At 41.4% G+C, this 15801-nt stretch overlaps 1 long non-coding RNA gene across 1 annotated transcript; it reads left to right on the top strand.

Moving 5' to 3' along the window:
* The first annotated feature begins 6360 nt into the window (after positions 1-6360).
* Positions 6361-8113, top strand: LOC115344327. Its single transcript, XR_003924505.1, has 2 exons — positions 6361-7061; positions 8011-8113. It is a non-coding gene; the product is annotated as an uncharacterized LOC115344327 (long non-coding RNA).
* Positions 8114-15801: the final 7688 nt, after the last annotated feature.

The raw sequence follows: 15801 nt of genomic DNA, 5'->3' as shown, positions 1-15801 counted from the left end.
TTGTTAAAGCGTTCAGGCTGTGTTGCTTCCTGTGAAGGAACTGGAGGAACAAACCCAGCAAAGAGAAGCCCAGTCTATATAAAAAACAGTGAAGAAGGAGAGTATCAGGTCTGGTACCTCAGCTGGAGTAAATTGTTGACAAAATAGATTCATTTGTAGTGCTAATAAACTTTCTGTTGTAAGGAGAACCTGAGAGTGAATGAAGCCATTAATAAAGGGCTCCAGCAGATTATCAGGAAATCATGAGGCCCTTTGAAGAATTACTGTTTCAAGGTTGTTAAAGGGCTGGGCTATACAGAGGAGTGATGGATTAATTGCAATCAATTTGTCTTGCATAAAGTCCCATTTAGCAAAAGTTCAGTCTACTCTCTGTTTTTAGACACGGTAATTTTAGTTATTGTGTTGCCTGGAAACTTTTCCATATAGTAAAAAGATTTAAATGTGAGATGTTTTTACTTCTCTCATGTTTTATTGTCTGTTATTTTGGATCAAATATTGCCTGTAACCTGAATGATACAGTGGTTTTTTGTTTAAGGTTCTCTAATGCTGAGTAGGATTTTGATCTTCCCTTACAGCTAGTCTTTCCAGTGTTCTGGGGCATGGATCTTAAAACAAGTAAATATCATTGTCTGTTTTTGTAAGTGGGGAAACTTAAGCACAACCACACAATGCATGTCACTGGTATGTACAAAAAGAAACCCAAAACCCCGGAGGCTGAACTCTCCAACTTATTCTTGAACTGAGCTCCTTTCTGGCTTTCTGCAATCTTCCCGGTATTAGCATGCCCAACGTGGAATAGATCTTTCCAGGTGTGTAACCATCCCAGCTGTATACAGTGGGAGCTGATGGTGTAGTACTGTGAGCCAAAATCACATGAACGTACTGGTTTCACGATGCTTAGAAAACCGGTGCTTCAATTTCCCATGTCATCCCCCAGTCCCAACCCCATATATCTAAGGAATTTCATTTATTTCAGAAGAATTGCTATCAAGCTCTTTTTTCAAAGCAATTAAAAATCCCGTTGATCATTTCAAACAACTTGTGGATATTTTCATCAATAGTTAAATTGCTTAATGGAGCCTAAAGTCCTATGCTCTTTTGCAGAAATCTTTCATGATAATCTGTAACAACCCACTAACGATTTGCAGTCTTCTTCACAGGTGGTGTGTCAAAAGAATCTCTTGACCTGGACATCACTACTGTTAAAATTCATCTTAATGCCTCAGTGGCAAATCTATTGATTGCGTCCATGGAAAATTAATATCAGGACAGGGCACAATGTAAGATACTGCTTTTATAATTATTAATGTTGTTTAAGGATCTTTCTGTTGCAGTAGAAGGATTCAGGAAGAAAAGCTCAGTGCTCTAGTGTGATTTTTTTTTTTTTATCCCCCCCCAGCTTGCTAGCAGGGACTCATCCACCAAAAGCAACAACTGAGAGCAGTCAGATGCCTGATACTTCAGGAAACAGCACTGGAAATAGCAGCCTAAGTAGAATACTTATTTCTGTTGTTCATCTTCTCTATCTTCTCTTCCGCAGCCCACAGGTCTTGATTGCTCTATTGTTTCTCTATTAGGGAATCAAATTAAACTGTTTGGTTGCTCACATGTTGCAAATAAGTCGTGCACTTCTTAAATAAGCTGTGGGGAGCAGTATGTCATAAAAAACAGTAATAAGAATAAATTGACTCCTGAGACTTGCCCATTGTCTGAGCATGTAGGAGTTAATTATTTTCTTCTGTAGGTTAACATCAGCAAATCATTCAGAGTTTTCAGGTCATTTAGAATGTACCGTAAGAGATCAGTTTAGTTCTTGTGCCTCTTGCAAACATGCCCTCAGATGGCCCTGAAAGTCCATGGGACCCCTGGTTACTATGGCAGCACAGTGTGATGCAGTGCTCTGGTAACAAGCTGCATTTTAATTAGATTCCTTAAGGGCTGTCTGACCATTCTTTCCAGGTAAACTAAATGCCATTTTGTCTTATTTCCTGCGGTGAGATGAATACTGACACGCGGATTGCAAATGTCAGAATTGTATTGGATACTAAAGCTGAACTAAACAGATACTGCTGCATTCAGATTTTTTTAAGTGTCTGCCCTGGGTATTAAAAAATGCTTCGACTGTCATGATAACATTTGCTTAAGCAATGCCTGCCAGAGAGGAATATACCTCAGAGCCCTCTTTTCCTTAAGAGCCTAGATTTCAACTCAAACTGAAAGCAATCTTCTGTCCTCAAATTACTAGTTAGTAATGAGTCTCACCATATCCCAGTCCTCCAGGGAAAAAACACATGCTGCTTTTTTGTTCTGTTTTGACAGCTTTGATTGGTCTTAAAATGGTTTCTAATTAGACACATTGTAATAATGTTTTTATTACTGTAAATCATAGTGTTAATACTTGGGTTACCTGCCTTTTGTATAATGACTTCCAAGTCATTGTATTTGTCTGAGGGTTAAGGCAACAAATGCCCTCCTCCCACCACCGAGACTTTCCTTCATTCCATCAAGACAGCTGTAGGCAAGTTAAGTAAATTACAGTGTCCTGAACTTGAGGAAAAGTAACATGCCTGCATCTCTTCAGGAAGCACAGATTTTACTCACCCCAGTATTCGTAGTGTGGGCAGTCCAGGCTCAGTGATTCTCATATGGAAGCATCTGACACGGACAGCAGGTCAATCAGCTGCGGCAAACTCGGAGTAGAGACCTCTGCCTCCAAGAGCTGGGAGACTCGAAGATTCAGGGCCATCCATTTTATGGCTGAAATTATTGCAGGAGCACAACGGAAGACAGGTATGGAATGGCTGCCTACACGTATTCATAAAATCTTAATATACCAAGTAGAACTACTTAATTGCCTCTAAGATTTGATCCAAAGTTTCCTACTGGCTTCACATGGGTGTTTTAGGACACCCATAGCTCCAGTGTACGTTTGATCTTCTCATACAAATTACATGTGGCAGTCTGTACTGACGTGATGAGTTTCCAGTTGTTTTCTGTGTGCTTTTTACTAGAAAATAACTGCTGAAACCCTTGCTTCTAGAATTTCCTAAGGCACTGGCTGTACAGTAGTTTTTTTGTCAGATAGATGGGGCACAGTGGAGGTGATGCTCCAGGGCTCTCATCCCTAACTCGCTGAAAATAAAGGGAGTCTTTTTGTTGACTTATGTGGGTGTGGATGATTGCTGGTGCCACTCTTAAGTCTGCATAGAACTCAGAGATGGCAGAGATGAGATGATCAAAGTTTCTCTGCAGAATATGTAAGAGTAGCAGAAGTAGCAGAAAAACAAAGATTACCATAAAATCCCACAGCGAAGTCCTCAACAGGCTTTTTGAGCAGTGCTGTGGTCTTATACTCTGCAAAATACCATACTGTAAATACTGCATGGTACAGCATGCCTCAAATGTTGGGTTTGAATGGAGTAGTTGCCCTTAGGTATTACAACCTTAGAGGTAATTACTCCTTCAGGTAATTGATATTTAATGACATATTAATGCAAACTAAATCTTTGTGTTCTGCTCTGGAATAGCTTAGGAAGTAAGTGGGAGAAGATAGATGGTTCCCTGATACTGGTTTGGGTTTTGATTTCAGTCCGCACAAGGCTTCCAGTGACTTTGACTAAATTTGATACTTTTTGGCCCCCAGCTTGAGGCTCTCAGTATTACTGGGAAAGACACAAATAATGGTCTTCACAGGGTATCAACATTCTGCTTGCATATACACAGGTCTGAACTAACAGCATCAGTTTTCATGTAAGCAGACTTGCTCTTGAGTTACAGTAACCAAAAGCAAATGAGATCTTAGCCTTTAGTGTATCCATGCTGCATTTTTAATGGAAAATATCATCTGTTTAAATGCAGACATAAACAACTTTTCTCAAGCCTGCCTGACATTTAATGTGTAACTCAGAAGGTTCCTCTGATCTAAAAAAGGCTGGCAGATGGAGAAACAGCAGGTGGAACCTCAGATGAGACAGCCAGGAGGTAACAAACAGGGTAGGAAACTAGGTCAGATGAGATTCCTTCCATGTTGGAAGAAATGCTTTGAAAATGCTTCCTCCAGTGGAGGCATAAAAGTGGGTTTTCAGCATTTTCCATCAATATTTGTATCTCTGAATAGGTCAGAGTCTGTCAGCATCTGATACATCTATAGAGCTTTTGTGGAAAAGGTGAATGCCCGAAATTTACAAGTGTGCTTATTTCAGCTGCAGCAGAGATCTCTCTACAAGAGGCCAGAGCACCCATGCATTTCTGATGATTAACTTGAGATTTAACAAGGAGAATGTTATTACGAAAAGCCATCTGCTGGGATACCTCAACTTCTTTTCTTTTTCTCTCTACTTACCACTCTCCCATTTGTTTGTTTCTTTCCACTCATCTGCTAAATTTTCAGAGGGTTAGATCTTACCCTGTCCCCATTCCTGAGTGTCCATTTTATTGCAAAATCTTATTCCAGCCATTGCGTCTGGTACATTGTGATGAGGCTGCAAGCGCATGCCTGGAGAGCTGGGGTTTAGTCTTTGACCCTCCCTTTAAAAAGAGGAACGACCACAGCTCATGTCCTCCTCGGGATATTCCCATCACTACTGTATCCAAAGACATGGCAAGGTAGAGGCACTGCCCAAAAGCAGTGAGGCAGAGAGGCATGGTGGCTGTTGAAGGAAGGTAAAGGAGGAGGTTGGACAAGCAAAACAGGCATGAGAGCCTTGCTGAGAATTGGCTGGTGTTCATCCTGCCTCCCTCCCCTGGGCAGTGCTTTTGGTGTCAGAGGCTAATGATAGAAAATAGCCTGTGGTTTTACAATTCTTCCAGCGACAGGCACCTCAACGAGCCAGGTAAATTCATAACAGGGCTGCTTTGCTCTCCATGAGGCAGAATTCCCGTGCTGTTTGAGGAGACCTGGCTTTTTATGTTGAATTCCCTTTTCTATTTTTCTGCCACCTGAAGTCCTCTGTACCAAGAAAATAAAAGCAATTAACTGAGGAGTGTTCTAGATTAATCAACATAAACTATGAAAGCTGATTTTATCAGTCTCCTGCATAGAAAAGGGAATTATGCAATGCCCATAGGACTGTTATCCTCTGTTGTTTGATCAGGAGTTTTATTCATGTGAATTTCAGTTGTAAAATTCCATGAAGCCTTGCAAAAATAACAAAGATGGTCATCTAATGTTAGCATTTGGTAAGATAGCATCCTGCTGAATTGGTTATATTGCCCGCTTCCCCAAACCAGAAAAATCTTACAAGGGGCAGCCTTAGCAAGAAGACAAGGCAGTGTTGTTGAGTAAAAGTGGACAAATGTGTTAATAGTGAAAATGTAAAGGACAATAATCTACAAATGCTACTTAATAAGGCCAAAAAGAAATGAAATCTGTTATCTCGGTCCACTAAGTGGCAACTTTCATTGGTGAAGAAAGGTGAAGGCAGCTTCCACAAAACTCTTGAAACAAAACTCCTCCTATTTATTCAGCTCCATCACTCCAAAATCAAGTTCCCTCCTGGTGCAGATTTGCAGCAGAGTGATTGAATAACTGGATGTTCTTAGGTGTGAAATAAATGGAAGTGAATTCAAAGCCTTCAATTTTCTTTTTCATTCTCAGTTTTATGAAAGCTCAACCAATTCAAATATGATGATAATTGCAGTCTGTAATAGTCTGTATGAAAGGCAGTTGCTGTGCACTAAAGGGACAGATCTCTTGTATTACCGCATTTCATGGACAGATGAGTGTTTCCTGCCATTAGGAGTTCTTCAATGCCTGCATGTTTATAACCTAGGTTTGCTGTTGACTGTACCTGATAGAGACCTGCTATTTGGAAAATGCTTGAAGAAAGGAGATTTTTTTCAAATTTCATATACATTTTACAATATGTTTGAAACATGATTTTACACATCCTTATGATGATACCATCCTGGATTACGTTGGACACATAAAAGTATACATATATATGTATTTTTTAATGGGTACTCTGTCTGTGTGCACCCATATAGGTAAGTATGTATGGGCATTACTGTTAAGCACTATAAAGTGCTACTATTTTAATAATGGTCTTCGCTGGTGGGAGGGATTACCCCAAATTCAAGGAATGCATTTTTAAGACATTTAATATAAGTATTAGGTAACATATTTGAAAGCTTCCAAATTCTAGCCTCACAACTAACATAACAGGCCAAATCTGTATTAGCAAAGTTTTGCAGGTGTAACCACATAACTCTACAAATCCAGATGTGGCTTATCTTAGCAATGTTACCGACATTGTTTGGTCCCTTACAGTGAAATATGCTATATTAATAAAGATGCACTGTTGCTGCTATACTGGACTAGGTGTTCTTGATGATACAGCTACATCAGTGGAGAATCGCATTTACTCTCACCGGTGTTGTGTTTAATGCTCTTTCAGGGGCCGAAGCGCTTGTCATGGTGCCAGTTCCACTTGACTGAGCGTGATAATAAAAGCATCCTACCCAGAAACCCTGGCATTGCCTAGTTACACAATGGATTTCTTGGCAAACCTTTATTATGTGGGATTGGCCTTCTGCTCCTAGGAACAGCGTGGTTTTTCTGAACCCCTGACTGCCAGTGGGATGTTGGCTCCGATGCGACCATGAACAAGCTCTTCAAGTAAACCATCATGTTAAATCAGGGTAGTCTGTCTCTCTCGCATGAAGACGTAAGCTATGCTGCTTAAATAAAAGGAATTATCCTGAGCTTGAATATACAGCCAAATAGATGAGTGTTAGCAGAGCAGCTCTGACCCAGAGCAGCTTGATGGCAAGGCAGCTCTAGGAGCATGTTAGCTGGCTAATGCAAGTCAGTCTAGAGGAAATGAAAGCAAAAGCGCACACTCCCTCAGGAGGGTGGGTAGATCTGAAAGAAGAAAATTGGTGGTGAGAGGAGTGCACTTTGGGGAAAAAACAGCATTTAACATGTTGATAAATTGCCCATCTGTTTTCTCTCTTTAATCACTTTGTCTTGTCTTACATGTTACAAGGTTGCTGGAGAAAAGCATTGCCTATTCCGTGACTGTTCACTCCCTAGTACAACGGACCCCAGATACTACTGAAACGTAAGTGAAATGTGAGGATAATACTGTTAAACTGGAGGTTCAGAAGTCAAGTATGTTGCCTCTGGAGACCCTTTTGAAATCCACAGGAGAACGGTACAGGTGGTGGTGGAGCAGAGTTCAGTTCTCAGCCCCTGCGGGCTACTTCAACTCTTCGTAAACTGTTGCCTCAGTTCCTGCCAGCCTTCTCATTACACAAAACACAGGTGCTGCCATGGAAAATAAAGTTTGAATTTACTCAAGCAAATAATTTTGGCATTGTTTAAAATGATGTACCTCTGCCTGCCCAGCTCCCGCTGCTGAGTGTCTGAACCAGCTCTACCTCCACCTGGCTGACAGGGATGTAATTTTCAGAGAAGATGCTGACTTAAAAGTGAGATTTATCTCATCACGGAAACTGGGAAGGAAAGGAAGAAGAGTGTGTGGCTGCACTTTTGCAAAAAGCAGATGCTTTCTAGAGGTTAAGTGGGAAGTATTGCTCAGCTGTTTCTTCAGTACCTGCAGAAGCAGTGCACTCAATGTAGGGCTGTGCCTTTTGGTCTTGTGTCTGTGATGGGCATGAAGGGTTGCCATTAGACAATTAAATCCATGGGCAAGTGCAGGTCGTACAACGCTGTAGCACAGCAAGGGCATCCCTTGGTAATATAAGCTACAGAGGCAGGCTTTAATTCAAATTCTGCTAATTGCTTATGGTGTTGTGGTAGGAAAGTCATCCCAGCTGAATTTATGACCCCAACTGTAAAACAGAAATAGCTGTACTTGTAAAGTGCTCACAGATCTCAGAGGTGTTATTACAGCTAATTCTGAAGCTAATCTGATGCCCTTGACTAATGTGGACGTAATATGACAGAAGAAGATAAAGAACTGGAAATTAATTTGTAGCTGGTTGCCACAGTCTGGCGTTTCTTTTCCTCTGCCTTCTCCTGTCACACGTTTTTATGTCTCTTACCAGGGCTGAATGGCTATCTTGACTTTACAAAACACAGCACAAGATCAAGACAACTGAGCTGGAAAGCGTAAAAGAAAGAGATTGCAGGCTCTCCTGTGTCATGCAGGTATTACTGCTGAAGAGTCCAAGCCATACTGTTTATAGAAGGCTGACTTAAAAAAAGGAAACATTACTAAAAGAGGTTTTTTAATATCCCATTTATCATTCTACTGGTGGAAAAGACCAACAGCAGGTCTTTTCCTCCAACTTTTTAATTTAAGCTGAAAGCAAAGAATGGGTTCAGTTAGATGTAAAATGCAAAAAAATCTCTAGTTGTCTTATTAAATAAACTGAAACATGAAGGTTCACATGGATATCATTAATTTGCACAACATCAGTTTGCATCTGAAGTACCTGAAGATTAATGTGTGTCCATCTTCCCTGGCCTGGGGTCATGCCCCAGCCACATGCTGACCCCAAGACCCAGATCCCTACTGCAATGACGCCTGGGCTGGAGGAGAGCTGTGACTTGCTCTGATCAGCTCTACGCTTGTTCATTGGGGCAGCAAGACTCTAGTTTGAGCTCTGGTACTGTTGTGCCCAAGTGTTAAGAATTGGAGTGCATCCTTCCTAGTCATTTTTTTACCTCTGGGATCTGGAAAGAATTTCACTCACAAACAAGAATAGTTCTGACACTGTTCCCAAAACACTCTTGCCAAAGAATAGTCTCTTTTCTCTTTTAACTTTTGTCCTTGTCTTTCTGCTGATCTTATAGTGTTCAGTTACAAAGCCAAAGATGTGTTGACTATCAGGTCATAACCTTGCACATCCCTAATTCCCAGTGGAATCTCTTTAGAGACATGACGTACAAAAAGTGCAGGGTCAGGACAATTGGACATGTGCTGATGTAAAAAAAAAAAAATCTCCTTTTGTTTTTCTCTTCCATTTACGTTATTTCCAAACTAAGTGGTTATTAACATGTTCATTTTTGTGGGTACATTACTAGATAATAAGCAGGTAGCTTGGCCATCTGAAGGGAAATAGAGCAACAGAGCTAGAGAATGGAAATCAGCATTGTGGTGGCTTCTCCATAATTAACTTTCTGTATCAGTGATTCTAGCTACGTGTCACAGCATAGTGAGTTTGGGTTTGCAAAGCCATAGAGGGAACCTTAGAATAAGTGGTCCAGGTGAGAACAGGCACTGGAGAAGCAAAATCCATTTTTAACTATAGGGACAATTAAAAGTCAGGCGATTTCAGAGTCTAGATTTAATTAATCTGCTCACTGCAATCCAAGTAGTTTATTTTCATGCGTGTCAATCTGATTTCCTTCTCCAGAAAGGAGACTGGTGTCACTTTGCTGTTGCTTTTGAATCCCACTTTGCACAGTACATTGCTGTTAAAAAATCCTAAAAGAAGCCATTTCCTCCTCCTGCCACTGAGAGCATCCGGGCTTCAGATTTCTGCCTCTCTCTTTGCTGATGCATATCAGATTTTCCGTCTCCAAAAGTAACTTGCTACAATTTTTGTGGGTGTGTAAGACTTTACCTAACACTTGAGAAAAGCTTGCTGAAGTGCAGAGGGACCTATCACTTTCCTATTGGCATTCACCCAGGTTCACACAGCGGTGTACTTCCACTGCCATTTTTAATGGTATTGTTTGTAAGAAAATCAGTATTTGTGACTGTCATTGGCCAGCTCGCTGGTGTCATTTCTGTGTTTTCTGATGAAATTCTAAATTCTCTGGACAGGTCTGCAGCCTGTTTCAGATCTCACTTTCACAGTAGTTACATATCCGTGAAATCCCAGGTGCTTCAGTTATTATTCATTGTCTGCGTTAGGAGAGCATCCTCAGGCCCTAGACACAATTGGGCCAGGAGCTTTAAAATAATCAGGTTGAAGAAACAAACCTGACAAAGAATGTAAATGGATTAGCTGCTATTTACAAAGCTGAAAGGGAAATGAGGTTTTGGTGACTTTTTAGAACATCTGGCATATCCCCAGTGTCATGTAAATAAACAACAGCATTGCAAGGAAGGGCTGTGAAATACTTTCGTTTAAATGCCATCGGTCCCCCATTTGCCACAAATTACATACGCTTGGGGGTGAGGGAGATGATTGTTTTTGAGCATCAATTGGGAAAAAACCTAGATTGTAGACTGACCTACTGGGGATCGAGTACTGACCCTCCGATGCAATGTTCTTGCGTTTTCTAATGAAAGAGTAGGTAAACTGTAGAGTACTGTTGGTGACTGACCGTCAAGTCGCAGCATAAGCCAGCACTCAGCGTGCTCCTCGCTTCGTTAGGATGTCACCGCAAGGTCGGGGCCAAGCGTTTCCCCTCCTAGGCTGTGCAGTCACACCTTACCTCCTGAACACAGGGACAGGAGTGCTCTGTCGGGTATCTCTGCTTCTCTGCTGAAGTGATGCTGTTGGAAAACATAGTGTCACCCCCGTGCCGCAGACACCAAGCAGCGATGCGAGGCGGAGGGTCCCCGCTGGCATGGGGGGCCTCGTGTGAGGACCAGTAATCTCATCCCCTGTTAGCGCAAGCCTTTCTACACCCGGGGTATGAGCACTAACTATCAGCTGTGTTTAATTATAAACTACCCGGATAATCAGACTGGCTTTAAAGACTTGCCTGTTGCTTTTGATAGTTAATTAGAAGTTTGTCTCTATAGTGGCTTGAGAATAGGGCAGAAAACTCTGCACTAATACCAGGCTATCACTATTAGCTCTCTGTGAGTGAAGTACTGAAAATTAGTGTGGCTCTACTGGTCCCAGATAAACAACAGGTCAACCCTTGAAAATGAAGGAGCTGCGGAAATACTGCATTTTACAATACAGTTTAAGTTTACAAAGCTGGAAGGTTTCAAAACAGAAAGAAAATCCACACTTGTATTTCCGAAACCATTTTGCAACTTAGGTTTTTTTCAGCTAAATGAGATTTTGCCAAAATTCACTCTATCCCATGAAGGATTTAAATTTGGATGGAATTTTGTAAGATTTTTCATATGACTTCTAGCACCACATACTCTAGTAAGATCTTTCCAGTATTTCTACCTTGCAGTAAGAAACTGTCTTAAAACTGTCTGTGTTACTAGCTGGATAGAAATATCCTAGGCCTATCCTCCCTCCACAGCAAATTCTGGTCTGTAGATTTACCATTGCTATTATTTTAGATGAATGACCCCCTCAACTTCTGAGACTAACCTTGTTGCGGGGTATCTTGAAAACCGTCATCACCTTTCAGGGCCATGTCTGAATATACTTTAAAAACCCTACCAGGAATGTTATTCATATGTCATCATTTACATACTGTTTTTGAACAGGTTCTTAAAAAGGACTTAAAGAAAACCACCTCTCAGCTGAGTTGTAGCATCAGTATGCCTGTTTTTTCTTTTCTTAAACACTATTTGCCATTCAGGCCATCAGACAAGCAGCTGAGGAGCAGACAATCTGTTTAGATTTCAGATTTTTGATTTTTTGAACAAATGATTCACCAGATGATAGCGTACTGTTTCTATTTCAGTTAATCTAGTGACAAAATGGTAAAAAATTAATTCCAAGTCAGGCTCTCAGTGCAGGCAAGGCAGCACGTCTGAATCGCAGTGCCTGCTCATCCCTGCCTCACCTCTGCTTCTCCTGCTCCCCGTTTTCTCCTTTCTTTGCCGTGTGTGTATGCAGCCTGGAGTGTCCTGCACAGCTGACGAGCTTCCTGAAGCCTGGGGAGTTTCCAGGTCAAGGCTTTAGGTCATTTGCTGCTGAACACACAGAAATACAAATATCGGCGCTACAGACGGGTACAACCTTTTGTCCGAGTAAGTTTCCAGGAAGTCAGAGTTCCTGTGCTACCACCTAAAACGCTTCACCTGTGTATTTAAATAGCAGCTTTTTGTGGATACTTTTAAAAATCTGACCTCATAAATTTCTAGCTCTAGAGATGTCTGGACACAAGCCAGTGTGATGGAGATGACTAGTAAGATTTTCTTGGTTTGCCCTTTTATTTGGGAGGACGTTCTTGTCTTTGCAGCCTGCCCAGTACTTATGGGCAGTCACACCACAGAGACTCCTCTTGATTTTTAAATTATTATTGTTTAGAAGTCAGGATCCTTTTGTCGCTTGTAGTCTGTAACTCAGATGGAAAACAACATCTGCTACAATGAAAGAAAACAGTGTTTAAGCAGCATTAAAAACACTCATTTAACTCTGTACCAAATATAGCTCATTTCATATTAGTGAATTCATATTTCTTGCATCAGCTTTTGACTTTCAGCGAGCCTCTTCCACATCACACTCACATTGGACTACCTCAACGCTCATTTTAAAGGAGACACAGGGTGTGGGGCTGATTTTGGTTTTGAATCTGAGTTTTTAATTTCTTCTTTCAGCAAGGAGAAAACCCAGTGGCAAGTCCCCAAGGAAAGGCGGGGTGGGGAAGCCAGTTCTTCCTCCTCCAATCTCAGGAAAAATTAGTGTAGAAATGCCCAGCAAGGCAATTCTTCCAGTCTGTCCTTTTCACATGAGAAGCCTCCTTTCTTTTTTCATCCCCATTCATGCACTCCCGCTTTCTCTTCTTACCCACCCTGGAGCAAAAGGCAATCTCAGGTGTTAGGGGAAATGCCAGCATTCACTGATACTTCGCAGCATCCAGCTGTGGCTTCTAGGAAATGACTTTTAGATTTTGCACTGACTGCCCGAAGGCTGGGACAAAGGACACATGCAGAGGGGATGGTAGTGAAGCTGAGCAAGCAGAACAGAAATGCAGAAGAGAGGTGTAATGTGAAGTCGGGGAGAGCAGAGACAGAGGAATAGTCTGCTGCTTCTTCTGTCCTTAGTTGTTGGTAGGCCTGCTCTGTGTGCTTGAAAATCTGGACCTTCCATCTCAGAAAGACTATGGTCACTACCATATTTAGACAGAGAAAAACAAGTGGCTGCTCGATGGCAATAACATTAACAAAACCAGGCTGGACTCAAGCTGACGACTCAGTGTAAGATAGCATACTGTAATTATGCCATGCCGTTCATTTCTAATCCACCTGCTGCTGTTTGTTGTTTATTTGTTTAATATTTCTTCACTTGTACATTGCACCACCCTTCTCCATCCTTTGCCAAAATTATATTGCTAATGCTTAACTGCATGTGGCACTCCTGCAGTGCGGTGCTCAGCGCTGGGGTTATTTTGTGCAGTGCTGTAGTGAAACAGCAAGTGAGAAAATTCAAGCCTAGAAAAGCAGTAATTTATTACAGTAGAAATGAGCGCTGAATGAGTCACACTGCTGACAGATTCTGACATGGAACCAATCTATTAGAGGTTTGCCTGTCTGCAAGTTTTTTCTCCCTCTCTGCTCCAGATGTGCTCTTCTTAAAGGCTGCACAGACAAATATTTCCTCGCTTAGAACTTTCTGTCTGTTCTTATCTACAAAAGCTTTTGAAAAAAGCCCTAAACCTGAAAACTGGTAAATGTGAGAAGATGTAGCAGGGCTTTTCTTCTGTCTTGTGATGCTTTGATATTATTAGTAGAGGATGAATGTTAACAGCAGGTATTTTAGGGCTGTAAAATATAGCCTGGAGGCTGATAACTACCTGGTCTGTGAAAAGATATTTATGCTAGCCAAGTTTTTCCAAAAAGAGATCTGTGTCATCATCTGTTTCCTTGGACTTTAGGGCATTTGCTCAGTGCCAAGATATGAAAACTTATATTAAGGCAGCACTATAAGGTGCACCTTTATTCCCAGCTGCATACTATAAATACTAGGTCAAGCATCCTTTACCTCCTAACGGTAAGCAGTCCTCCTAAAGAGTAGGCTATTGAAGCCTGCTGGTAATTTCCTCAGGGCTGAAGGCTGTGTGATTTGGGACTGCATGAGTTAGAAGCCCTGTTTATCTCCCTGTCCACAGAATAGTCTTCTGTCTTGAGACAGAGCTGTGCAAAGGGGCAAAAGGCAGGAACCCTCTTGTAGAAACTGCAGCTAAGTGCTGCCTTCTCCACAGATGAACGATAGGTATCTTACACAATTAGTCAGTCTTCTAAATTCAGAGTACAACTATATTTTACACTGTAGGCTGGGGGTGGGCCTGAAGAATGAGACTGAACTTAATTAGTAATCCTTATGTACAAACTGTTTCTGAACCTCAGCAGGAGTTGCTAAGAAAACAGTATGAAATAATATTTGAGTATTGACAGTGACAAGGACTGCATAATACTTCAATTTCTGATGCTTCCTCAGCCCTGGGTTCTTCCTTAAAGAAAAGGAAAAGCAGCACAAGAAAATGGTATATATTGAATTCTGTGCCTATAGATGCAAACACAATGTTAAGAGATTTGATCAAATCCTTCCCAGAGAGGAAGAATGAGTTCTGTTTAAATTTAGTGTTCATCTGCTAGCTTTAGTAGTTTGTCTGGGGGAGATAGGCTTGTTGTCTCTGCTGATGCCATCAGAGAAACTCTTTGTAAAGGCTGAGGTGTCTCAAACAGATAAACTGTTTTATAGGTGTCCTTCACAGAGAGAAACAGCTTTTGTTGTATTCTGCGTCAACTTTAAGTTGTTTTGAGTATGTATGTTAACCTGACCTGCATTGCTAAATTCATAAAAAGTGTTTCTTTAAGAGTCTGAAGAATCCCAAGAGATCATTTTGGGGTTTGGTCAGTTTTTTTATCTCCTTTGCCAACAATTCAGTTAAAATGTGAAAAAAAAGTGAAAATTTTTAAAAATGTCAGCCAGTCTGCCCTAGTTAGCATCCAAAACCTTAAATTTTAGGTTAATGTCTTACAGACTTTAATTAAAAATAATAAATAGGATTAAGTACTTCTGAACTGTGCACCAGAATCATAGGAATTCATGTTTCTCAGAGGAAAAAATGCAGTATATTTTTTTGCCAAGTGAGGGAACAGTGTAGTGCTGGTGGTGGGGGCAGGTGGGACCTCCAGGGACTTGCTCATCAGTTATATCATGGAGAGAACAAGGAAAGGGGCAAAGATGAAGTGTGGTAAAGATCCTACCGAAAGTAGGTTTGGGGCATTTCATTTCAGTGACACGAAGAGTTACAGAAATGAGCACAACAGAAAAGGCCAAGGGCACGACAGAGGCTCTGAGACCTCTTTCAGCGGAAACGTGACCGAAGGGAATCGGTGGCTGGAAGAAAGGAGGGAAGACAGCTCCAGACGTCTGCTGTGCTCAGAGAAGATGGGGAGGTAAAGAAGCAGCAGCAAGGGTGGGCCCTGCCATGAAGTCATAGGCAAAGCGGGGACGGAGCTGAAATGCTTAGTTGTAAAGCTCCACCTTCCGAAAGTGCTCAGTCTGCTAATTAGAAAGGGATATTTGAGACTTACCACTTCCACAGAGCTGTTAATGGACTGTTGTGTTGGGTTGTTTTGTTGGTTTTTTTTTTTTTTAAAACTTATTCCAAGAAGATGTGTCTGGTTGCCAGCCTCACCTTACTGTCTCGAGAGGGAGTTATTTAAGGCAACGCTTACTCTGGCAGACACAGCTGGTAGTTCAGACAGGGCTTGCAGGGAAGGAAACTGTTGGCTTAAACTGTTTTATCAGCAAAGGCTTTGCTTCCCACCAGAGACCTTGTGCACAGCATTTAAATCTTAGGTGCCTTATTAACAATAACAGAATATAAAAGAAAAGGAAGTGATCTTTAAATACGCCCTGGCATGCGTGATTATATATTCTCTGAAATCGCCCTTTGGTGCTCAGTCACCTCTCAGGAAGTCTCCTGCTCTTAAAGCACTGGCAGATTTCTGTGGGCAGCACAGTGGGGTTTTTAGATTAGCCTTGAAATGTGATCTTTTGCATCCCTACAGC

Source organism: Aquila chrysaetos, chromosome 1 (genome assembly GCF_900496995.4).
Source record: "Aquila chrysaetos chrysaetos chromosome 1, bAquChr1.4, whole genome shotgun sequence".
NCBI classification, from domain to species: Eukaryota; Metazoa; Chordata; class Aves; order Accipitriformes; family Accipitridae; genus Aquila; species Aquila chrysaetos.
This window is presented reverse-complemented; position numbering and strand designations above follow the sequence as displayed.